Source organism: Haliotis asinina, chromosome 12 (assembly GCF_037392515.1).
Source record: "Haliotis asinina isolate JCU_RB_2024 chromosome 12, JCU_Hal_asi_v2, whole genome shotgun sequence".
NCBI lineage: Eukaryota > Metazoa > Mollusca > Gastropoda > Lepetellida > Haliotidae > Haliotis > Haliotis asinina.
In genome coordinates, this window is record NC_090291.1 from 46,612,636 (window position 1) to 46,638,562 (window position 25,927).

The 25,927-nt window shown below is 38.0% G+C and overlaps 1 protein-coding gene across 1 annotated transcript in view; it reads right to left on the reverse strand.

Moving 5' to 3' along the window:
- Positions 1–25,927, reverse strand: part of LOC137258996 (RAB11-binding protein RELCH homolog) — a 166,973-nt gene that overhangs the window by 10,307 nt on the left and 130,739 nt on the right. The window lies entirely within an intron of this gene.

Here is a 25,927-nt window from a genome sequence, read left to right on the forward strand (position 1 = left end):
ACAGTTCCGACAAAAACCAGGATGGCCACAGTTAGTGATGTGGGGTCACATGAATTTGTTTTGTCAAAAAGTGCAAGGGTAATTGTTTTTGTTTATAATGAATGTGACAACAATGACAATCAGTAATATTGACAATGGATTTGAAAAAGTCAGTGGCAGTCATGGTAATCTTGTACTGCCAGCAATGAAGCCTCCTTTGTACTGAAAGTGCTGGGTAACTTGTACTATACAACAATACCTCTGCGTTACTTACAGTAGGTCTAAACACATGGAAGATTGGATCTTTAACAGAAAGTCTTTCTTTGTTGACAAGGAATGGTAAGCTTTCGTTGGCATGGGATACATCCAACTGATCAGTGACATTTTTAGTTATAACCTCGGTATTCATTACCAATATTATGTTTGGGGAAAGAATTTGTATCTGAAATTTTCACATATTTGGCATAAAATCAAAATTAACGTCCAGGCCCAAATTAATGTCCTGGAGAAGCAAGCACAGGACATTGTTACCCCTTGTAACAGAACAAATCAAACTCAGCTCCCTGGGGAACATACCAACTAGTTCCAGTGATGGATTAGCTTCATAGCATGTGGTATCACCATGGTTATCCATTATTTTTCTGCATCTCATATCCATCCGGAGTCTTAATTTGAAAGTGAAGCACAGCTTTGTGGATGAAAAAGTCTTGCTTATTGCATAGAGCCAGGTTTTGATGTAGATTCTTACTTTTAGACTGACAACAATCTAAGAATATACATCGAAACATCCCTCTATGCAATAAACAAGAAGTTGCTATCCATAGAACTCTCCTTGTTGTTCATCGAACCAAATGTCACTCAAAGAAGTCATAAAAATGTATGTTTCATTTTTGTCTCACCAACTTCTAAAATGCAGATCAAACAATGTTACTTAATTACTTAAACTGCCTTGCAAATGCCACAACGCAAATTAAATCGCAAGTGATTAACCATTTAATGGTGACAGTAACATTATACGATCAAACTGTTGTCTTTATGAGGCCACCACAAGAAAACAGCCTAATTAGGTTTGACTGGGTATGAATGTGGTTACAGTGACATCCCTTGAAGTTGGGCTGCTAATTACAGTATCTGTGTCAGAGGTAACTCCATCTTGTTTGATGCAGCTTGAGCTGGTGTGACAGGTGACAAGAACAATGAATACAATCAAATCATGTGCAGCATCGTGATGTGGCTGCCAGGCTTGTTGACAGTTGGTCATTTCAAAGAGCTTTGGCTTGGATGTGAATTAGTCAGTTGGTACTTGTGCTAATCATATATTTTTTATGAGACAAAAGACATAATTCCACAAAATTCATTTTAATGTTAATATATTTCCATTTTACAAATAACAACTCTGTTAAACTTGAAAGACATTTCCTGGAGAACACTGCACATACTTAAGTATAACGGACAATGTCACAATTGACTGTCACAAAGCTTTCATACCCCATCCTATCCATACTGACATTTCACTGTCTCTTTTTGTTGTTCTATATTAATATTTTACTTCTGCAAAAGAAAATTCAAGACTACATGGGGTCACTCCGTTCTGTGTCATACTGTCGCATTAATAAAATGCATAAACAAATATTTGTCAAATTATCAATACTTTCGAATATCAACAGCACCATACATCAGTGATAAGAATTAGTAGTAAACACAAGCAAACCTTGATCAATCGAGTGTGTCTATTGGCCTGACGCCTGATGAGTGGAACTTCATGCAGATCTGTTATGTACAATTGTACATAATTGTGAAACTTGTTTAGGAACATAATAAGATTGTCTAGTAGTATCCGAATTCCAAGAGTACAAAAGCAATACATATAACCAACATACCACCAAAATGTGATAAACTATGTTTCAGAACAAACACAAACATCTCACTGTAAAGATGGATGGTACTTGACAGATCACTGCCACACCATCTTACTGATGTGTTCAAGGACAAAGTCAAGAGTCAAGAACCTATAGAGCAATAGTAACGTCATAACCATCGTAAATCTACACTTTATCATCAGCTTATGAAAAGCACTGTGCAAATAACGCATCTGAACAAGAAAGGGTATGCCTACATTCATAAGCCCATAATGATGAACTATGAATTTATGATGGTTGCAAACAGTATAAGGAAGGACCAAGTGGCACCATCTAAAAATAAATTCCACTTAGAGGAGGGAAAGTTTGTACTAGACAATACATTGCAGTAAATGTATGCACTCCTTCAACTGCTGCTGATGGGGTATCAGATGAGCAATCCGTTACAGCTGCAGAATTGGCTTGCTTCAGAACACCTCCATCTTCTAACAGGAAAATAATTAAATAATCATAACGTAACGTCTCTTTTTTCAATTCCGGCATACTCTCAATTTTTGGTTTCTAAGTTGAAAGGCCCCACAGCTAAAGATATTACATAAATATGTGTTCAATAAACAGATCCTATCAATAATGGCTGTGCTGGACTACGGCTGCACATAAGACATCAGTGCTGTATCATTCTTAATCATAAGAGCTTCGTCATAGTTATGAAGGAGGACATTACCATCTGTTATACTTCATGCAGGATATTGCTGGGTAAAGGAATAACTCATCAGAAACTCATCAGGAATTTTTACAGGAGAAATATGAGCCTCATCTGCTGCGGTTCATGCCATTTGAAACCATTCCTGACATTAATCAAAGCAATGAATATCTAAAACAAGTCATACTGTTTATTGAATCTAATAACATCTACCAAAGGTATGGTGTTTAAGTGCAATGCCACAGGTATGGTGTTTGAGTGAAAGTTACATTTTTTCCATGACATCTGTTACAGGTGATGACATCAAGTGGAAGTAACATTTTCCATGGGTTTTGACATACAGTAAAAGACATCAAGTAAAAGGAAAATTGTACCTACTTCAAGAAATGATACCTACTTCAAGTAACGATACCTACCACAGATAAAAATACCTACTTCAGGTAGTGATACCTACCACAGATAATGAAACCTACTTCAGGTAATCATACCTACCACAGATAATGATACCTACTTCCGGTAGTGATACCTACCACAGATAATGACACCTACTTCCGGTAGTGATACCTACCACAGATAATGATACCTACTTCCAGTAGTGATACCTACCACAGGTAATGATATGTACCACAGGTAACATCTGACATCTACCTAAGGTAAGTAAAACGCCTGTGACAGGTTATTTTGTACCATAAAAGACTAAAGCAGACAATGACAACAGTAACATCTACTACAGGTGACAAATGTTTGATGGTCCATGCTATCTATTCATATATACAATCGATGATCAGACCAACAGACAATATTCAGTGATTACCATAAATAACCTTCCATCCACAGACACATTTACTTTCAGGAATGTCTGGCCTGTCATCAAGACACAATGAGAGTATGATCCTCTTAACTTAACATTAGAAGCTGACATTATCTGATTCCATACTGCTTGGAGCACAAGTCCATATCATCTGAGGTCTCGGTTTCATACAAACATGTTTACTTACACAGTTAGTTAAATTGTATCTACCAGGATCTTGAGTGAGTGAGTATGGTTTTATGGCGCTTTTAGCACTTTACCAACAACCAACAATATCAAGGCAGAGGACAAAAGAAATGGGCTTCACACATAGTACATATGTGGGGAATAGAACCTGGGTCTTCAGGTTGATTAGCAAAACATTGTGATGAGCTTTAACCATGAGGTGATCCCACCATCTCTCTTGTCTCCTGAACCAGTGAAGATCAGGGTTAGAATTGATCTTCAGTAACCAATACTTGTAGTAAAAGGTGCCTAACATGATTGGGTGGTCAGGTTTGGTATCTTGGTTGACACATATCATCACATTCCTATTGCACAGAATGATCCTCTTGATGTTGATAACTGAATGGTCTATTTACAGACTGCCATCAAATAACGCCTCAAAATTTGGCTTATCTACAGTTATATAAGGTAGCTGGAATATTAATGAGTGCAGAATTCAACAACCAACCAACCAACCAACCAACTCATCATAGCAGATAACAAAAGCAAGAAACTTACATGGACCACCGGACACTGGCCCAAAGATTGGTGTAGACAATGCAAGAAAGGTTGCACTAAACTACAGCAATTTGTTCAAGCCTGAACCCTCACTGATGATCACCAACAGACAAATGAAATTAGAAATCCATAGCTGGAAACCAAAGTGACTCTTCCTAAAATGGCTGACAAATACTAACCAGTCAAGAAGCTCCTCTGAGAGTGAGTGAGTGAGTTTAGTTTTACTCTGCTTTTAGCAATATCTCAGCACTATCACAGGGAAAAAACAGAAATGGGCTTCACACATTGTACCGATGATGGGAATTGAACTCTGGTCTTTGGCGTGACAAGAGAATGCTTTAACCATTAGGCTGCTCCATTGCCTCTTTCTCTTGGAGATATGCCACAAACACCTACGTTTATTTATAATTAAGAGTATCAAAAGAAACTCTCAACTTTCAATAACAATTGTGAACACTGAAAGAAAACAACAATAAACAAATAGGTAACCCATTCAACCATGCCCACGACACTAAGATTTCCTTTTGACAGTTTGGAGCTCACACTAAAATAATAGTTCCATTTGTATTGCGTTTCTTCATACATCTATGCATGCTCAAAGCGCAGTGATTTTTCTGATATATCAGTGCATTGTTAGAGTCTTGTGCGACTTGAATAACTCTAAAAAGAATCTACATTATTCTAAGCCTTGCCCATCTTCAAGTTCACCACTACTACTAATAGTCCCTATTATGGGACTAACAATGAATCACACTTAAAAGAATCTACATAATAATGAGTCTTGACCATCTTCAAGTACACCATTACTATTATTGTGGAAATGTAATCAGTTAGTGCACGTATACCTGGCCTAGATAGTGTGGAAAGTTACAGCATCACCAGTGAAAAATTAGCTCCCATCATGGGAGGTGTTGTCACAGCTCCTAAGGGAGATAACTCCCATCGCCACAAGTCTGGCTAGTAACAGTGTGATGCAGGAGGTGCCAGTTCTCAGTTATCACTAAATTAACAATGTCTCTTTTAGATGAACTTTACACTTTCCCATATAGACTTTCATGCCCTATTGTCAGATAGCTACTGAAACATCCAGATAACAAATGGAAACTTTCATCAAACATTAATAATTACATTCATTCAAGAAATACATTTTCACAACCAAAGTGCATGCCAGAGGGATATTCATACCTCCCCTCGAGGAAGCAAGCACATCCACCTTAATACTTTAGTTAAGTTCAAGGTAACTATTTTGTGCTGAAAGTGTGAGCTATCACATTCCAGTGTGACATTTCATAAAATCAAATTTCAGGTTTCAAAAACCAAAGAACTTGTATGTACCATGGCCCACAGCCATTGATTGTAGAATTTGTGCTGGAAGTATTCCCAGATCTGGAAAAATGAAATGTAACTTCATAGGGGTTCAAAGATTCCAATTAACTAGTCCCGGGTAAATTTTTCATACTGCAGGGCAAACTTGTTCAACTTGGATGACTACCGGTATATGCATATCGCACAGATTGAGATGCAAGGCTGTTCCTGTAAGACCCCTGTTAAGCGATGTTCTGTGTTCCTTGAGAATATGTTGTCTGTAAGCCTTTGATAATGTCATGCGGGCTTCACACGACAAACTAAAATTTGACAACACATGTTGTTGAAGTTTTAAAAGTTGCCAAACGTCAAACACTTTATCAAACTTTTATGTCATTTGGGTGCCATGGCTCTTTTGGTGCTGTCGCATAACAATTTTGTTGCCTGAGATTGCTTGTTTCTGAACAACATGAGTTTGAAAACATCTTACACATCAAACAATATTGAAAGTTTGATGAAAAAGTTGGTGAGAATAGCATTCTATTTCTCGACAACACCTTGGCAACTCTGAAATTGGTGTTGGTGATGAGTTGCTGGAAGTTTGACAAAATATGTTGTTGAATTTTAGTTTGCTGTGTGAAGGTCATCTGACGGTGACACATCTCAGTAATAAGTATCTTCACTGTTATCTATCACTTTGAATCTATTTATAATAAAAAAATTAGTTAATTCAAGGACTTCAATTGGACATCTTGTTTTTATCAAAATGACAGAGTTGAAAGAATGGCTGAGTGAGTGGCTGAAAGAGCGGCTATGAGTGGTTGAGTGAGTGGTTGAAAGAGTGGTTGAGCAAGTGGTTGAGTGAGTCGCTGTGAGTGGTTGAGTGATAGGTTGACTGATTGGTTGAGTGAGTAGCTGAGAGAGTGGTTGACTGAGTGGTTGAGTGGGTGGTTGAGTGAGTGTCTGCGAGTGATTGAGTGGGTGGTTGAGTGAGTGTCTGCGAGTGATTGAGTGGGTGGTTGAGTGAGTGGCTGCGAGTGATTGAGTGAGTGGTTGAGTGAGTGGCTGCGAGTGCTTGAGTGAGTGTTTGAGTAAGTGTTTGAGTAACTCGTTGAGTGAGTGGCTGAATGAGTGGTTGAGTGAGTGGCTGCTAGTTGTTGAGTGAGTGGTTGAGTGAGTGTTTGAGTGACTGGTTGAGTGAGTGGATGAGTGAGTAGCTGAGAGAGTGGTTGAGTGAGTGGTTGAGTGGGTGGTTGAGTGAGTGGCTGCGAGTGTTTGAGTGTTTGAGTGAGTGTTTGAGTGAGTGTTTGAGTGACTGGTTGAGTGAGCAGTTGAGTGAATGGTTAAGTGAGTGGTTGAGTGAGTGTTTGAGTGAGTGTTTGAGTGAGCGGTTGAATGAGTGAGTGAGTGTGAGAGTGAGAGAGTGTTTGATGTGTGTAAGCTGGTGCTTCATTAGGTTGGAAAGTGAATGTTGTGTTGTGCCTCAGTAAATATATCAATAATCAAATCTAAACCATGGATGCATATGAATTGTCCAAGCCATCATGCCTCAGTTCCAAATGAATATAAACGTAAAAGTATGGAGAGTTTACTATGCCGTACATGAAAGGTGGAAAATTCTAATTTCTATCTCCACAATTTTGACAACAAGCACAGCAATCACACGTTCAAACAAATATACATGTATTTATCTTGTCCAACCCAAATCAACCACTTTCAGGTCCAACAGCCAACTGAGTTACAACAGCCTAATAAGCCATGACAAGATTAGGCTGAAAAAGAAGTTGTCTACAATTCACCAATATTTCAGAGGGAGATTAAAAGGTTTCCTTACAACATCAGAGAGCTACTTTCCCTTGACACTGACATGTTTTTTCAAAGTCGTCCTTGTTTGCTCCCAATGGTGTTTAAATTGATGATTATTTATACGTAAGAAGGAGCCAGTATTGAGTTCTCATTTCCCCAGAGATCAGTTGCACCTCTAAAATCAGCTTCAAAGGACCCCACGACCTCAATTGACAACAGAAGCCTTTGAACAGTCTGTAATCTAGATTACCTGCCAATGGTTGTTCTAAAAATACCAACAACATACTGTAAGTATACCAACAGTAGAAACACCATTATCCAATACAGTAGAGACTAGCACCAGCAATAGAAGGTTTCTCATTGAACCTGTTTCATGCATGACACATTTCTTGACAGGTCCAGTATAGCATAACTTGTTTGTCAGGCATACAGAAGTTGGAGCAGTGAGAAAGGATAACAAAGGATAACAAAGGATAACAACATATGGATAAACAACTTCTGGACTACAGGGACCTGTGCCGACTCTCACTGTAATAAAGAAGCTGTTTATCTATGTACTGCTATCCTTCCTGCATAGTATGTTGTACTATTTCTACACCAAAGGCCAATGCCTTACAGGATGAAAATGACATGTCTCACGATATTCTTATTAACCTGTACATAGGATATGCTAAAATGGAGATGTCAGAGTTGTTCAGGATGTTGCAGTATGTCTTAATGATGCCGAGAACAAGTCTCATTGTGGCTTACTCCCTACTATTGCACCCCAATAGCACACTTAGGAAGTGTAACCTTGTACAGTCTCCACTGATATTGTCCTATATTAGGGTGACATGCTGCGAAATAACAGGAAACAGCGTAAACGTAAAAGTTAGGGAAAGCCAAATTAATGAAACAAACAATACAAGACAATGCCTTAGAATACACTTAAGGGGAAAACTGCATTTTACAGGTCCCTGGAAGTATAAGTGACAGACATGCACAGTCATACTTCCATCAAAGTGAGCACTAATGCTGACGCCATTTTTGTTCACTCCAGCGAATAACTATCGCTGTTTTATTGCCTTGTTTGGCCCATTAAATTACCCTTGGATACTAGTCTATATTTTTCTCCAGTCCTTCATTCCTCAACATTGTTTTAGGGTTAGTAGTATCTTACGGTGTATGTTAATTGCAATGTAGATTCATACTTTAAGAACACGTTGTCATACAAATTTCCCAGTCATTGTTTCGCTGAAATGTAATATTTTATCCCTAAGGTCACAGCCATAGTTAGACCTGGGGTTTAGGGGGCAGTATGCCTCTCCACTAGATTTTTTTTACATATTATTTATCTTTCTTTTTCCTTTTATAACAAACAAAAAAGGTAAATTTACCTGATTTGTAGCACGTTATCACCAGCATTAGGACAAAATATCAAAACACTTCATTTATCCTACAGGAAAAAAAATGTGCTTGCAGATCATCCATGTTTTCATCTTGCACTTCACTTTCTTTATTATTTTATTTTCAATTATTTTAAAATATTCATCAATCTCCACTTCAGGGCCTGACCCACCTGTCATCTCATTCTCCTCCTCCATCACAAACAAACACACATCTCTGCAATAATTAAACCAGTCAACCAAAGTGTGATCAGACCAGACCCCAGACACAACTGCACTTTCACAAAATTCCCTGTCACTGGATAAACACAACAGAACGTCAATTTCATAATTCCACTCATGGACAAATGACACTTGAAAAGCTAAGAATCACACCTTGCTACAGTTGCTGTAGATGCATTTTTTTATTTGAGCAATGTCACACATAGCCCTCACTCTGACACGCTTTCCCATATTCCCACTGTTACACTTCATACACTTACAACTGAAAACTCCAATCAAACCAAACGCTTCCAATCAATCCATCAACTTTCTCTCATCTCTACACAACTCATACAGATCATCATACACCATTCTCCTAACAGCCACTGCTAAGCATGTGAAATAAACAATGCTGAAATCAAGCGACAAGCAAAAAATACGAAAGTTATGAGAAGATGACATATCCCCCTGGTCCCCAAATATTTGAGAGGACAAATCATCTGACAGTTACTTTTTGTTTCTAGACCAAGTCTGAATTGTTTCCATAGAATTCTTGAAAAATATAAAGTCACTATTTCAAGATCTGTCTCGTATATCTGCCAAGATCTTTTGAAAGCTATGAAATGGTTTTCGAGTTGTGCTCCGGAAACGAAGTCAGTAACGTGTTCATGGAACTGAGAAAATAATACACAAAAAAAACCTGTAAATAGCAAATGGCACCACTTTGGGGTCTGACACACATATCTACCAAGTAACACTGACAGATATTAAAGGACCATTAAACTCAATTTTTTGGTACTCTTTTTATCACTGCATATGAAAGACTTTTGGTCAGTCATAAACAAAACACCATTTTCTTTTTAAAAAAACTTGTGGTTAATTAATACCAAGCGCTTAAAAGTTGCTAAAAAGCCGTCTGCTTTTCTCTCGCCCGCAAACGAAACCGCAGACAGGTTATGTAACTCTGTCGACACAGCCCTACAGTGACGTCATAGTTTCCAGCTAAATGTATAGAAAATGTGTAGGAAGCTTGTCACTTTGCTGATTTCTCGAGGTCACCAAAGACATGCTGAATTGTTGTGTTGCCGTCAATTGTTCCTTGGGGTCGGGTGATGGTGTCACTATGCACAGATTTCCACCAGCCTCTGTAGTTTGTGCTTAAATTGGTTGTTAGTGTGTGCGAAGTGAGCTTTGTGGAAGCCTGTGGTATATACGAAATCGGATGGTTGGCCCCCCACCACGCTCCCAGGATAGAAAATGGAATTCAAGTTTCATCGAGCTTATAAAATTAAGACTGCTTACTGCATATTGCTGACCAAAAAGATTTTGCATGGATATAACACTTTCTTCCTCGGAGACGAGGTTGTGGTCGAAGTGACAATATTATCATAAGTAATCTTTTATTGACCCCTTATATTGACCGATTCTAGGAGTGAAATTGTTATGTTATAAGCAATGTCATGTAAAATCCTAATGTCCATCAAGAAAACACATATTTTACTACTAGTAGAAAGTAATTTTGATATTGTAAGTCGGTGAAAACAAACTTAACTAGCATTCATCCTCATACAGGGCGCCGCCATTTTTGAAAATCGTGAAGTCACGGGCTAAAGTCTGTTAGAATTATTGAGATTATGATTTGTTCTCATCAAGTTAGAAAATCAAAACTACTTTTTACTAGTAGTTAAATATGCATTTGAATCATGGCCAAAAGGATTTTGCATGACACAACTTTTAACATAAGGACTTCTTCCATGGAAGCAAGGTGGGGGTCGAAGTGACATTTATATTGCAAGCAATGTTACATTGACCTCCACCTTGATTCCAAGAGTGAAATTGTTATGTTATAAGCAATGTCCATCTATAAAATACATATTTTATTACCAGTACAAAGTAATTGTCCATTTGTAAGTTGGTGAAAACAAACTTAAATAGCATTCATCCCAAGACCGGGTGCCGCCATTTGTTAAAATCGTGAAGTCAAATCCATTTGAATTAATGAGATTATGTGTGGTTTGTTCTCATCAAGTTAGAAAATCAAAACTACATAAATATGTATTTGAATCATGACCAAAAGGAGTTTGCATGACACAACCTGTAACATAACATAAGTGAGGTCGTTGTCGATGTGAAAATATTGCGCGATAAATTTCTTCACTTGCTAAATTTACTTGGTTTGTAACGTTCACTCACCAGTATGTAGACACTTGTCAATAAACGTCTTTATACTTGGTCTCATAATCCTAATTACTTTATAATCATACTTGTATGCATTTTGAAACTTAATAAAAAGAAGGAATGTAATATGTAGACATTTCATAGTTTTCCTATATGAATCATAATTCGCACCCACGCCCTAGTGTATGCTGTCTGCATCATTACACTTAGCCACGAAAGCAATGATTCTGTTGAAAGCTACGACAACCTATTAAAAACAAAAATGCAAATATTAAAATTAAAGTTATAGAAGCAATGTCAGGCTATTACCTTCTTCAAGGAATGTATCCATCAATATCCACAAAAACGAGTGATATATAATTCATTTGTATTGTTTCAGGTTTTTCACATGGCTGTATAGTTTCATTGGTTACCCAAGATGGCACACCCCGCAACTAACTACATAATGTGCGTCATTGTTTTTAAAAAGTTATTTAGTTAGCCAATAATGAGCAATCAATCAATATATTGGCGGTTGATCCTTTGAAAGAAGGGTGTTGTTTTACACACACACAGACATGACAGAGTGTATTCAGTATAGATTAGTAAATGTACATACATAAACACTACCTTTTGACAAATCCCCCATTTAAATCCCCATAAAACCAATTAATCAATCAGTGTGTTATCGGGTAATCCTTTGATCTATCCAGACAAAAGAAATGCCAAATGGGGACCTTTGTCGGGTAATCTAAGTGGCGTTACCACTAATTATACCTGTTACAAATTCATTAAGTGAGCATCAAGTGAATAATGACAAATAACGTGAAGGTTTATGCCACCTAACACAGATTACAACCTAGTGACACCAAGTGATTTTGACAGAATCGTCTATGAAAACAAGGGTCGTAACTCGAAAAGTAGGCAAAGCAGGTGACAAAACTAAATGATAGTAGATTGTGAGAACATATAGCTTTCGTTTTTCTCAACAGCTTTCGCGATTTCAGGTGTAAATGAAATGGTTCAACCCCTGAAATGTAGATGAATACTGCACTGACCCTCATTTCTATACCCACTATTACGTCACAGAGACGCTCTGCTCTGATTGGCTGAAATTTCATTTGCCACTGAGAATTTTGCACTGTTGACAAAAAGGTAGATTTAAGGTTATTAAAGATCGAAATGTGCATTTTTAATGACGGGGTTTCATTCATAATGATGTAATCAAGTGATTTTGCGTTTGTACCCTATTAGAGTATATGTGACCTTTAAGAAGTTTTTGAGTTCTGCTCTGGAAACAGAACACACCTCTCACTTTTCAGACTAAGTCTGAAACGTTTCCATGGAAACCGAGAAAATAATAAATCACAAAAACCTGTAAATAGCAAAAGGCACCACTTTAGGTTCTGATTGATATATCTATCTAGTTTTGCAGAAAAATATTGAACGGTTTTTGAGTTCTGCTCCGGAAACGAAGCCCATCCCTACAATTTTGAGACTAAGTCCGAACCGTTTCCTTAGAAACGGAGAAAATAATAAATCAGAAAAACATGTAAATACCAAAAGGCACCACTTTGGGGTCTGCCACACATATCTACCAAGTAACACTGACATATATTAAGAAGTTTTTGAGTTCTGCTCCGGAAACGAAACACACCTCTCACTTTTCAGACTATGTCTGAAACATTTCCATGGAAACCAAGAAAACAACAAATCACAAAGACCAGTAAATACCAAAAGGCACCACTATAGGTTCAGATGGATATATCTACCAAGTTTTGCAGAAAAACACTGCATGGTTTTTGAGTTCTCCGCCGGAAATGAAGCCCATCCCTCCATTTTGAGACAATGTCCGAAATGTTTCCATGGGAACCGAGAAAATAATAAATCACGAAAACCTGTATATAGCAAAAGGCACCACTTTAGGTTCTGATTGATATATCTACCAAGTTTTGCCGAAAAATATCGAACGTTGTTTTAGTTCTGCTCCGGAAACGAAGCCCACCCCACCATAAGACTAACACCAAAATGTTCCATGGAAAAACAAAACAAAATATAAATGCCAAAAATCTGTAAATAGCAAAAGGCACAACCATAGGCTGAGATTACTATATCTATCAAGTTTGGTCTAAAAATATTGAACGGTTTCTGAGTTCTGCTCCGGAACAAAATGATTACGGATGGACTTATGGACAGACGAGGCGTCAACTATATCCCTCCCCATGCCGGGGGGATAAAAATTTACCAACTGTGTGCATTAAAGTTGTAGCATTCATAGTAACCCACTACTTTTGGAACATTTGAAACATGCGTCCAGAATTGACCAATCAGAGAAGAGAAATGTTATCGGGATTTCCCACTGATTACTAATGGTTGGATTGATGTTTTGGAGCATTCTACAATTTGTGTTTAAACTATCGTACTTCAGACGAAGTTTTACATTAAACTATTGACAGTAAACACACAAATGACCTCTAAATTAGTCTAAAATGTCTCCTGACAGAGATCAGCCCGCTCTTGTATGCTTGCCTCATATACAAGATGCATTGTGTGTGCATTGTTTACTGCCAAAGGCAGTAATCATTCGCCTTTGGTGTAAGCACATACTATAGAATACAGTTATAGAATACATTTCTACTTCTGAAAGCCTGGTGCCAAAGTACAGGTGTCTCACACTGAAGCATCACCATCACACAATCATATCTTATGCTGGAATCATGTATGATTTCACAGCCTACCGAGCAATGTTTAGTAAGGCTGTCTAGCTTTAAGATCTTGTTTATAGTAGAGGCATCATGCTTTCACACCATGTTTAGTAAGGCTGTCTAGCTTTAAGATCTTGTTTATAGTAGAGGCATCATGCTTTCTGACCATGTTTAGTAAGGCTGTCTAGCTTTAAGATCTTGTTTATAGTAGTGGCATCATGCTTTCACACCATGTTTAGTAAGGCTGTCTATCTTTAAGATCTTGTTTATAGTAGAGGCATCATGCTTTCAGACCATGTTTAGTAAGGCTGTCTAGCTTTAAGATCTTGTTTATAGTAGAGGCATCATGCTTTCAGACCATGTTTAATAAGGCTGCAAAACTTTAAGATCCTGCTTATAGTACAGGTACTGTGCTTTCAGATCATATTTAGTAAGACTGACATGTATTAAGAACGTGTGAAGCAAGGCTGTGTACTGTATAGACCATGTGTAGTAAGGCTGTGTACTGTGCAGACCATGTGTAGTTTAGCTGTCTACTGTACAGACAATGTGTAGTAAGGCATATGCAGTATGGTTGTGTGCTGTATAGACCATGTGTAGTAAGGCTGTATACTGTATAGACAATGTGTAGCAAGGATGTGTACACTATAGTGCATGTGTATTATGGCTGTATACTGTATAGACCATGTGTAGTAAGGCTGTGTACTCTATAGATCATATGTAGTTCAGCTGTCTACTGTATAGACAATGTGTAGTAAGGCAGTGTACTGTATAGACCATGTGTAGTAAGGCAGTGTACTGTATAGACCATGCGTAGTTCAGCTGTCTACTGTATAGACAATGTGTAGTAAGGCAGTGCACTGTATAGACCATGTGTAGTTCAGCTGTCTGCTGTATAGACCATGTGTAGTAAGGCAGTGTACTGTATAGACCATGTGTAGTTCAGCTGTCTACTGTATAGACCATGTGGAATAAGGCTGTGTACTCTATAGATCATATGTAGTTCAGCTGTCTACTGTATAGACCATGTGTAGTAAGGCTGTGTACTGTATAGACCATGCGTAGTTCAGCTGTCTACTGTATAGACAATGTGTAGTAAGGCAGTGCACTGTATAGACCATGTGTAGTTCAGCTGTCTGCTGTATAGACAATGTGTAGTAAGGTAGTGTACTGTATAGACCATGTGTAGTTCAGCTGTATACTGTATAGACCATGTGTAGTAAGGCTGTGTACTCTATAGATCATATGTAGTTCAGCTGTCTACTGTATAGACAATGTGTAGTAAGGCAGTGTACTGTATAGACAATGTGTAGTAAGGCAGTGTACTGTATAGATCACGTGTAGTTCAGCTGTCTACTGTATAGACCATGTGTAGTAAGGCTGTGTACTGTATAGACCATGCGTAGTTCAGCTGTCTACTGTATAGACAATGTGTAGTAAGGCAGTGCACTGTATAGACCATGTGTAGTTCAGCTGTCTGCTGTATAGACAATGTGTAGTAAGGCAGTGTACTGTATAGACCATGTGTAGTTCAGCTGTATACTGTATAGACCATGTGTAGTAAGGCTGTGTACTCTATAGATCATATGTAGTTCAGCTGTCTACTGTACAGACCATGTGTAGTAAGGCAGTGTACTGTATAGACAATGTGTAGTAAGGCAGTGTACTGTATAGATCACGTGTAGTTCAGCTGTCTACTGTATAGACCATGTGTAGCAAGGCAGTGTACTGTATAGACCATGTGTAGTAAGGCAGTGTACTCTATAGACCATGTGTAGCAAGGCAGTGTACTGTATAGACAATGTGTAGTAAGGCAGTGTACTGTATAGACCATGTGTAGTAAGGCAGTGTACTGCATAGATCACGTGTAGTTCAGCTGTCTACTGTATAGACCATGTGTAGCAAGGCAGTATACTGTATAGACCATGTGTAGTAAGGCTGTGTACTGCATAGATCACGTGTAGTTCAGCTGTCTACTGTATAGACCATGTGTAGCAAGGCAGTGTACTGTATAGACCATGTGTAGTAAGGCAGTCTACTGTATAGACCATGCGTAGTTCAGCTGTCTACTGTATAGACAATGTGTAGTAAGGCAGTGCACTGTATAGACCATGTGTAGTTCAGCTGTCTACTGTATAGACAATGTGTAGTAAGGCAGTGCACTGTATAGACCATGTGTAGTTCAGCTGTCTGCTGTATAGACCATGTGTAGTTCAGCTGTCTACTGTATAGACAATGTGTAGTAAGGCAGTGCACTGTATAGACCATGTGTAGTTCAGCTGTCTGCTGTATAGACAATGTGTAGTAAGGCAGTGTACTGTATAGACCATGTGTAGTTCAGCTGTCTACTGTATAGACCATGTGGAATAAGGCTGTATACTGTAAATACCATGTGTAGTCAGGCTGTGTACTGTACAGACCATGTGTAGTAAGGCTATGTACTGTATAGACCATGTGCAGTAGGGATGTGTACCTTTAAGATTATGTGTAGCTATCAGTGTGCAAAATAGCAAGTATAAGTCCAGTTGGGCCAGTAAATGTCCACAGTCACTGGCCTGACTGGCTAGTGAATTTTCAATGGGTCATTTTGTAAATGTATCACTCTCTCTGACTGAAGTCAAAATACACTTTTAAATCATGCAAGATTATGACCTCATAAAAATGTCTGATGATCTATTTTTGTGATCTTTTGGCTTTGTTTCTATATATAAATTTCGAACCAGTGAATTATTTTCTGGGCTGATAACTTTCAGGCACAACTAACCCTGTGGGCTAGAAAAACTTGGAAACCATTTCCCGCTCTGGTGGCAAGACAGCAAACCTTTAACACACTGTGTCCAAGTTGGCACAGATTTGAGATTATGTGTACCCAGGCATAAACATCCACGTGCAGTGAGGTGGCAGACCTTTAAAACAACATCTTTGTTCCAGTTAGTAAGCACCAAGGCACCAACAACTTCCTCCTAATGTCTTTCAAGCAATGCTCATTTCCTTCTAAAAATTGTATTAATCTTAATAAAGGATTGACAGAAATCCATGAAGAAGAGTATCTGGCGCCTAAATAACATGTATAATTGTGTTAGTAAAATGATAATGGCCAAGCCCAGACATCATGTCAGTCTGAAGAGATGGAAGGCACCTTGTCGGCAAAACACATGTCTGTCAGGTGATCTTTCATCCAGAAGACGAGCATTGATGCAGTCTTCACTTCCAATAGGAAGTTAACAAACAATATAAAAAAAACCAAGTGTTATGGCATGGTCCTTTCATAAATCTCTGAAATAACATGTTTATTTAACATAGTTCATTTTGTTCAGGTTGTTTGAAACATCATTACATGATCTTTAAATAAGATGGAGACTGCTCCAGTCCCCACGAGAATCAGATCACCACGTATGGTAGTTCACTCTCAATATCTTGTTCCAAAGTCTTTCTAATAGCGAACACTCTTCAGGATGGGAGGGTCAAAGGGTTGATTGCATTGTTTTCAAGTCATGGAGACAACACTAAATGAGATGTATTAGCTGTTAGACAGTCTCTGTAAATGTGAGTTATTGCACAACATAGATAGTGGATAAATGATTTTCACTGGATAATACTGCACTGGGCAATATTATGGCAATATTCGATTAGATGACAATTAGATGACATAACTGATTGACCAGTGAACACTTAGAACAAATTAGCAAGACATGATCAGGCGAGTGACATTTATGCTGATTCAACAATATTACATCTCTATGAAAGACCTATGTCTTCAGTGATAGGAACAAACGTGTCACCCAAGTGCCTAGTAAACCACATGTGTATTGGTGGAATCAAACCGGGGTCTTCAGCATTAGGAGCAAATGTTTTATCCACCTGGCTACCCAACCATCAATGGTCAATATTAGATAAAACAGCCAGTATTTTTCATGAGTCATGAAAGACAGTGTCCCCACTTTGTCAGAAAAAGCCATGTTTTTCAATTTGAATGATAAATAGATGACAGGAAAACTGTGTCACAAACTAAACAGTAGAGTGAGTGAGTGAGTGAGTGAGTGAGTGAGTGAGTGAGTGAGTGAGAGTATGTTTTTAAATCACTTTTCCCAATATTCCAGCTATACCATGGGAAATTGAAACCTGGCAGGTCTTCAGTGTGACAAGCAGATGTTTTAACCTCTGGGCTACTCCACTGCCCCTAAATAAGTAGTGAAGATGACAAATAGTGAACACAGGCATATATTATCCCTAACTTTAATACACTTGGTAGACATCTACATCTACATGATAATGATTTACAGAAAAATGTCAATCAATGACAAACAAATCATACAAATACACCTCCCATGAGCTCTTCCTTAATCAACAGAACCTCATCACCCAGATCCTAATGGCTGACCAAAGTAAAACAACATTTCCAAATTGCTTTAAAAGAGGAAAAGCTCCTAAGATCCATGACAATGCTGTCATCATCTGTACAGAATGTCTCCCTTGGGGTACGAGCATCCTCCTGTGCCATCTCCGAGTTAAATATTTCAATTTATTCGCAATGTCATTCAGTGATTTGTGGTGAGGAGGTGTCTTCCACTGAAGACTAGTGTGTCAGAGAGTCCCTCTATGTGAGAGAGAAGCTGTGGTAAAGCTGTCTTACGTACATAAATCATCGAGCCTCTATGTATATGCTCCTCAGTGGCTTGTACATCACACTGAAGAGATTGGTCTGGGTGGCACAACACACAGTATTCTCTTGGAAGAGAGTAACGCGAAGGTGTTGGGGGGAAAGCTGTGAGATCTGCTGTGTGTCAGGAACTTGAAGGCTTAAGCAGGCTATTTGTCTAGACTTCAGTGGTCAGTCATCATGCCTGGTCTCAGGGGAATATCGGTTGGTAAGGTAGGTGGACATTTAAGTGAAAACATGTTAGCATGGATATTGGAATACATGCTTGCAACCTTGTGACATTTACCCTTTGTCATGGATGGGAATCAAATTGTTACTGAACTTATCTGAAATATTGTACTGTCTTGTCTGTAACAATGTGATTTCAAAGATTGTATTGTACTGTTATACTGCACTGACGTGTGCAGTACTGTTATATTCTACTGTCTGTCATAGTGTACTGTCTGTTGTACAGTACTGGCTGTTATTGCCCTGTCAGTTGTACAGTTCTGGCTGTTATTGTATATTTACTGTTGTACAGTACTGTTATACTGAAATGATTGTTGTTCAGTAGTGATAGTGGTCTGTCTATTGTGATTGTTATAGTGTACTCACTGTTGCACACTACTGATTGTTAATGTGGACTGACTGTTGTACCGTACTGATTGTTAAAGTGTACTGACTGTTGCACAGTACTCATTATTAATGTGTACTGACTGTTGCACACTACTGATTGTTATAGTTTACTGACTGTTGCGCACTACTGATTGTTATAGTGTACTGACTGTTGCACACTACTGATTGTTATAGTGTACTCACTGTTGCACACTACTGATTGTTATAGTTTACTGACTGTTGCGCACTACTGATTGTTATAGTGTACTGACTGTTGCACAGTACTCATTATTAATGTGTACTGACTGTTGCACACTACTGATTGTTATAGTTTACTGACTGTTGCGCACTACTGATTGTTAGTGTACTGACTGTTGCACACTACTGATTGTTATAATGGACTGACTTTTTTGCACTACTGTTATTTTGTACTGTGTGTTGTGCTCTACTGTCTTTTATACTGCACTGTGTTGTACACTACTGTGTTGTGCACTACTGTCTTTTGCATTGTACTGTGTGTTCTGCAGCACTGTCTCAATTTCTGTACCATGTGTTGTACTGAACTGTGTCCAACACTGTATTCTCACACTGTATTTGATCAAATATTGTACTGCCTGTTCTTGTTCTACGATAACAGATACATGATCCACACTGATGTGTTCTAATTCTGTACACTAATTACCCACAGGGGCAATACCTGTGAAATTCTATACATTCTCATACGCACAATTTTCTTTCTTACATCAGCAAAGCTGTATCTTTGTTCATCATATTAAAAAAACACAGATATTTTATTGATTTACTTCCCAGCAACTTAGAATCAGGAAGGATTCATTCACAATGCCCATTGTACTTAGGAATGAACAGGACCACCAGAACACTTTTGTGGGTGTGGGTGTACTTACACCTCATATTGCAAGTGGAGGTGTAAGGTGTATGGAGTGTACATTCACTCTGTAAGTGACACTATTTTTATCATTATTATTACTTATTGTTCCAACATCAGTGTATAGCCACATCACTCTAACAAGAGCCCCCTTGAGGGAAAGGTCTTAAACTGACAACCAATCCACATCGTTGTACCAAGAATCCCCATTTGGGGAAAGGTCTTAAGCTGACACCCAATCCACATTCCTTTAACAAGAATCCCTTGAGGGAAAGGTCTTAAGCTGACAACAATCCACATACAAGAGGGAAAGATCATAAGCCTACCATTAACAAACATGTCATACCAAGCATGTTTTAATATGACCATATTCAGGTCCTGCTGCTTCAAGTGAAATCTTGAATCTCCTGGACACAACTGAGTGAATGAACTGGGATTAGCACTGCTTTGAGGAGTTTTTCAGTTAAATCAAATCATGTCAGCTTGATGCTTGTCTCGGGAGGTTTCCACCTTGAAGAAACCAACATGGAAGCAGAGATGCCAACCCCAAAGTGTTGCAAAGTGTAGCTTCAAGGATCAAATGTACTAGTTTGACCATAAAATTAGTTGTAAACTAAACACTTTAAATCACAAAGGTACTGAAATTAGCTTCAGATTTCTAACAGACAATTTCACTAAAATTTGTTACTTGCAATGATTCTAGTTAAAATATTTCATTAAATCTTATGAATTGAAGATAAGTAAAGTCATAAAATTATATTATAAAAATGAAAAAAAAAAAATGGTTTTGTCTATAAATCTGAATTGTAATGAATCTTCTTCAAATTTCACAGAATTTCTAGAGCAGTTGTATTGGAGAAGTCTGATGCCAATATTCGTAATGACTCCGATAAAATCGTAGAGCATGGAATATCTGTGCAAGGTGTGAGAAGCCTTGAAACATCGAAGTAAACCTGCGACCATATGTTATAGGCATCAGTAAGGAACTCTGCACAACAAATTACAAACTAACAATTTGTGTGTGACGGGCTTCACAGGCTTCAACATCATGCATGGATGACTTGGCAATTACACATCACTGGTACTGGGTACATGAAGTCTCAGCCTTCTGATATAAGCAGTCTGATGTTATCATGGTCTTGTAGTTATTCTTTCACTCAAGCTGCCAGAGACTCAAGTTAGTCATCACAAAAAGTCTAATCTGTCGCTCATGTGCATGACATGGTTGACATTTTCCCAAATTTATGGATCGAGAATTTATGGACCAAATTTATTTCCAGTTTTTCAATGTCGTCATGTGTCTATTAGCAGTGGTCTGGAGCTGATAAACAGTGGGTAATGTTCAGAGTGAGAGTATGAGAGTATTTTCATCATCAAAGATATACCAGTTCATTGGAGTCAAGCCAAAACCCTTGGACCAATACTTGTTTGTCAGTTAGGTTACATGTTGTACAATAATATCCTGATAATGTAGTCAAAATAATATATTTTATACAACAGAATCATTTGGCACATACTTCGAGAGTAACCCAGACACTATGTCGGAGAGGAATAGGAAATGTCTTTGAACTATTCACTTTATTCCTTTACTACCAATGAAGATCTTTGTTAGAATACGTCTTCTCATTGTAGTGCGCCAATGGGATCATGTAGTTGGGCTTGGCTGGCATGTCATTCCATCGTAATAAAATAGAGAGAATGAGTGAGTTGAGTTTTACGCCACACTCAGCAATATTCCAGCTATATGCGGCAGTCTGTAAATAACCGAGTCTGGAAAAGACAATCCAGTGATCAACAACACGAGCATCCATCTGCGCAACCTAGTCAGCGAGCCTGATCACCTGATGCCACTAGTTGCCTCTTGCGACAAGCATAGTTGCCTTTTATGGCAAGCAAGGGGTGGTGGAGGCCTATTCCACCCCGGACTTTCAAGGGTTTAATAAAATATATCAATGTCCATGATGCTCCATGTAGTTGAAACATTGCTGAGAGTCTTGGTAAGCAGCAAACAAACATACATCATGTCACCTGTTTATGATTCTGACTCCATGAATCTTCAAAGAAACTTAAGTTCAACCTAAAGAGATTAATGCATTGTCTCCACTAGAGTAGTTACAGAAGAAATAAATTCAATTTTTGGGTACTCTTTTTACCACTACATATGAAAGACTTCTGGTTAGTCATAAACGGAACATCATTTTTATAAAAAGAAAACCTCAACTTGTGGTTAATTAATACCAAACGCTTAAAAGTTGCTAAAAAGTTGTCTACGAATCTCTGTCGCCCGCAAACGAAACCACAGACAGGTTATGTAACTCTGTCACTGACGTCATAGAAGGAACAATTTTCAGTTACTTGTATAGAAAATGTGTAGAAAGCTCGTCATTTTGCTGATTTTGCGATGTCACCAAAGACATGCCGAATTGTTGTGTTGCCGCCAATTGCTCCCTGTGGTCGGGTGATGGTGTCACCAGACCCTGTAGTTTGTGGATTAAATTGGTTGTTTGTGGGTGCGAAGTGAGCATTGTGGGAGCCTGTGGTATATACTAAATCAGATGGTTCGCCCCCTACCACGCTTCCCTGGATAGAAAATGGAGTTCAAGTTTCATCAAGTTTATAAAATCAAGAGTGCCTTACAGGGTAACTACACATTGACCAAAAGGATTTTGCATGAATATAACGCTTTCTTCCTCAAAAGCGAGGCTCTGGTTGAAGTGACAATATTATCGTAAGTAATTTTATATTGACCCCCACCTCGCTTCCAAGAGTGAAATTGTTATGTTATAAGCAATGTCATGTAAAACCCTAATGTCCATCAATAGAATACATATTTTACTACCAGTGAAAAGTAAAATTGATTTTGTAAGTAGGTGAAAACAAACTTAAATAGCATTTATCATCAGACAGGACGCTGCCATTTCTTAAAATCGTGAAGTCACGGACTAAAAGTCCATTAGAATTATTGAGATTAATGGTTTGTTTTCATCTAGTTAGAAAATCAAAACTACTCTTTACTAATAGTTAACACAACTTTTAACATACCGAATTCTTCCACGGAAGCGCGGTAGGGGTCGAAGTGACATTAATATTGCAAGCAATATTATATTGACCTCCACCTTGATTCCAAGAGTGAAATTGTTATGTTATAAGCAATGTCACATAAAATCCTAATGTCCATCAGTAAAATACATATTTTACTACCAGTAGAAGGTAATTTTGATTTTGTAAGTTGGTGAAAACAAACTTAAATAGCATTCATCCTCAGACAGGGTGCAGTCATTTTTGAAAATCATGAAATCAAGGACTAAAGTCCATTTGAATTAATGACATTATCGTTTGTTTTCATCTAGTTAGAAAATCAAAACTACTTTCTGCTAGTAGTTAAATATGTATTTGAATCATGACCAAAAGGAGTTTGCATGACACAACCTGTAACATAACATAAGTGAGGTCGTTGTCGATGTGAAAATATTGCGCGATAAATTTCTTCACTTGCTAAATTTACTTGTTTTGTAAATGTTCACTCACCAGTATGTAGACACTTGTCTATATACGTCTTTATATTTAATCCTAATTACTTTATAATCATGCTTGTATGTATTTTGAAACGTAATAAAAACATATAGGAAATTTATATAGCACACATATCCATGCACTAATGCATGCGCAAGGCCCTGATATTTTCAATTTTCCCTCGATTTCTGGATGTCAATCTCAACAGCACATCGCATTTCAATCACAACTCCCTGGGGAGTATACAACTCTTGCTGCCACTAGGCGCACCGAGTTTATTGTGCCTCTCTCATCCTAACAAGGTACCCAATTGACAGCTGGGTGGACTGGGACACATAGTCACTGCACTTTGTCCAAGTTTACTGCACGTTGCTGTACCCACAACTAGGTGTTTGCACGTGTTCATGTGGCCACCATCTGGTCATATACCAATGGATTCGTGGGTTCTTTTAACTACACAGGGTTGTGTAACTGTACACTAGGGGTTGTGACAACACTGAAAGAGTCTGCACACAAAGCTGACTCCAAGGTTTTTACACCTGGTCACAGGTGGGCTCGATCCCGAAACCGAAACCTCGCTGGATCACTAGCCTGGCGCCCTAGTCAGCTCACCCACCATGCCCCCATAGCTCCCCCATAGCGCTCTGCGAATGTATAACAGGAATGTAATATCTAGACATTTTATAGTTTGCCCATTCACACTCCCTTGTGTATGTCGTCTGTATCATTACACTTCATGATGAAAACAATGATTCTGTTGAAAGCTATGACAACCTATTAAAAACAAAAAGCAAATAATAAAATTAAAACAAATTAAAGTTATAGGAGCAATGTCAGACTATTACCTTGTTCATGGAATGTATCCATCAATATCCACAAAAATGAGTGATAAATAATTCATCTGCAGATTCATAAGTGATGTGTCTTTTAACAGTCTAATATACGAAAACATGATGTATTGTTTCAGGTTTTTCACATTGCTGTGTCTCATCGGAATGTGTGTCATTCTTTTAAAAAAGTAATTCAGTTAGCCAATAATGAGCAATCAATCAATGTATTGGCGGTTAATCCTTTGAAAGAAGGGTGTTGTCTCTAGATAGACACAGACACGACAGAGTGTATTCAGTACAGATTAGTAAATGTACATACATACACACTACCTTTTGACAAATCCCCATTTAAATCCGCATAAAAGTAATTAATCAGCATGTTATCAGTTAATCCTTTGATCTATCCGGACACAAGAAATGCCAAATGGGGACCTTTGTTGGGTAATCTAAGTGGCGCTACCATTAATTATACCTGTTATAAATTCATTACCTGAGCATCAAGTGAATGATGACAAATAACGTGTAGGTTTATACCACCTAACACGGATTACAACCTAGCGACACCAAGTGATTTTGACAGAATCGTCTATGAAAACAAGGGTTGTAACTTGACAACTAGGCAAAGCAGGATACAAAGCTAAATGATAGTAGATTGTGAGAACATATAGCTTTCATTTTTCACAAAAGCTGTTGCCATTTCAGGTTTGTACAAACAAAATAGTTTACCCCCTGAAATGTAGATAAATTCTGCATAGACCCTCATATCTATACCTACTATTACGTCACGGAGACACGCTGCTCTGACTGGTTGAAATTTTGTTTGCGGCTGAGAATTAAGGATCGAAATGTACAGTTTTAATGACAGGGTTTTATGTAAAACGATGTCAATGAGTGATTTATGCATTTGCACCCCCTAGAGTATATGTGATCTTTAAACCTATTTGGAGTACCTTCCATTCATCCACCTTAGACTTGGCTTCAGACAACCTAACAAGCTGCAAAGACATTTACTATTGTACATGTAAAAATAACTCACATCATGAATAAAATTATTGAAGTCCAAATCTCAAACGAGAGGATGACCTTTCTGGAAAATCGTGGAACTTGATACTTTTAATCATGCTGTTCACAAGGGAAATATTACAAGCAAATGAAGAGGGCAAATATGATGATCTCACTTCTATAATTTCTGAATAAGTTCATATTTTTTCACTTTTGTCTCAAAATTTCAAATAAAAAATCCCAGAAAAGTCATAAAATCTGTGCTGTCATTACCAACCTTCCAAGATCCTAAAAAAAAGTTCACAAGCATTAATATTCATTATATTTCTCTATGTCTCTCTTGTAAGTCTTGATTATCAGATGACATTGTATTTCCCGTCAAGTAAATTTTTGAAATCTCTGACATCTGAGCTACCTTACATAGAATCATGTTTATTTCACTCAGAAAAACTCATAAATATCAGATAATATCTGAAGTCAAGTTACATAAAACAAATTATTTAACATCATGACTGAAACCAAGATGTACTAAGACACACCCATGTCCATCCCTTCCCCAGTTCCACATTGCAAGTGGCTCCCTGGATCAAACCTTGCAGTAATTTTTAACTGGGCCAGCCACAATGACAGGCCTAATTCCCACAGTAAACTAACTGTAACACATGCAATGTGACTGTTATCACCTGATTGAGTTACCATCCCATCCTGCCTGACAATTACTAGTGTATCATGATACATCATGCTTCATTAGTCTGTATTTATATCACATGATGAAGGGCCTTATAACAATGGTTTCTTGTTCAGAGAC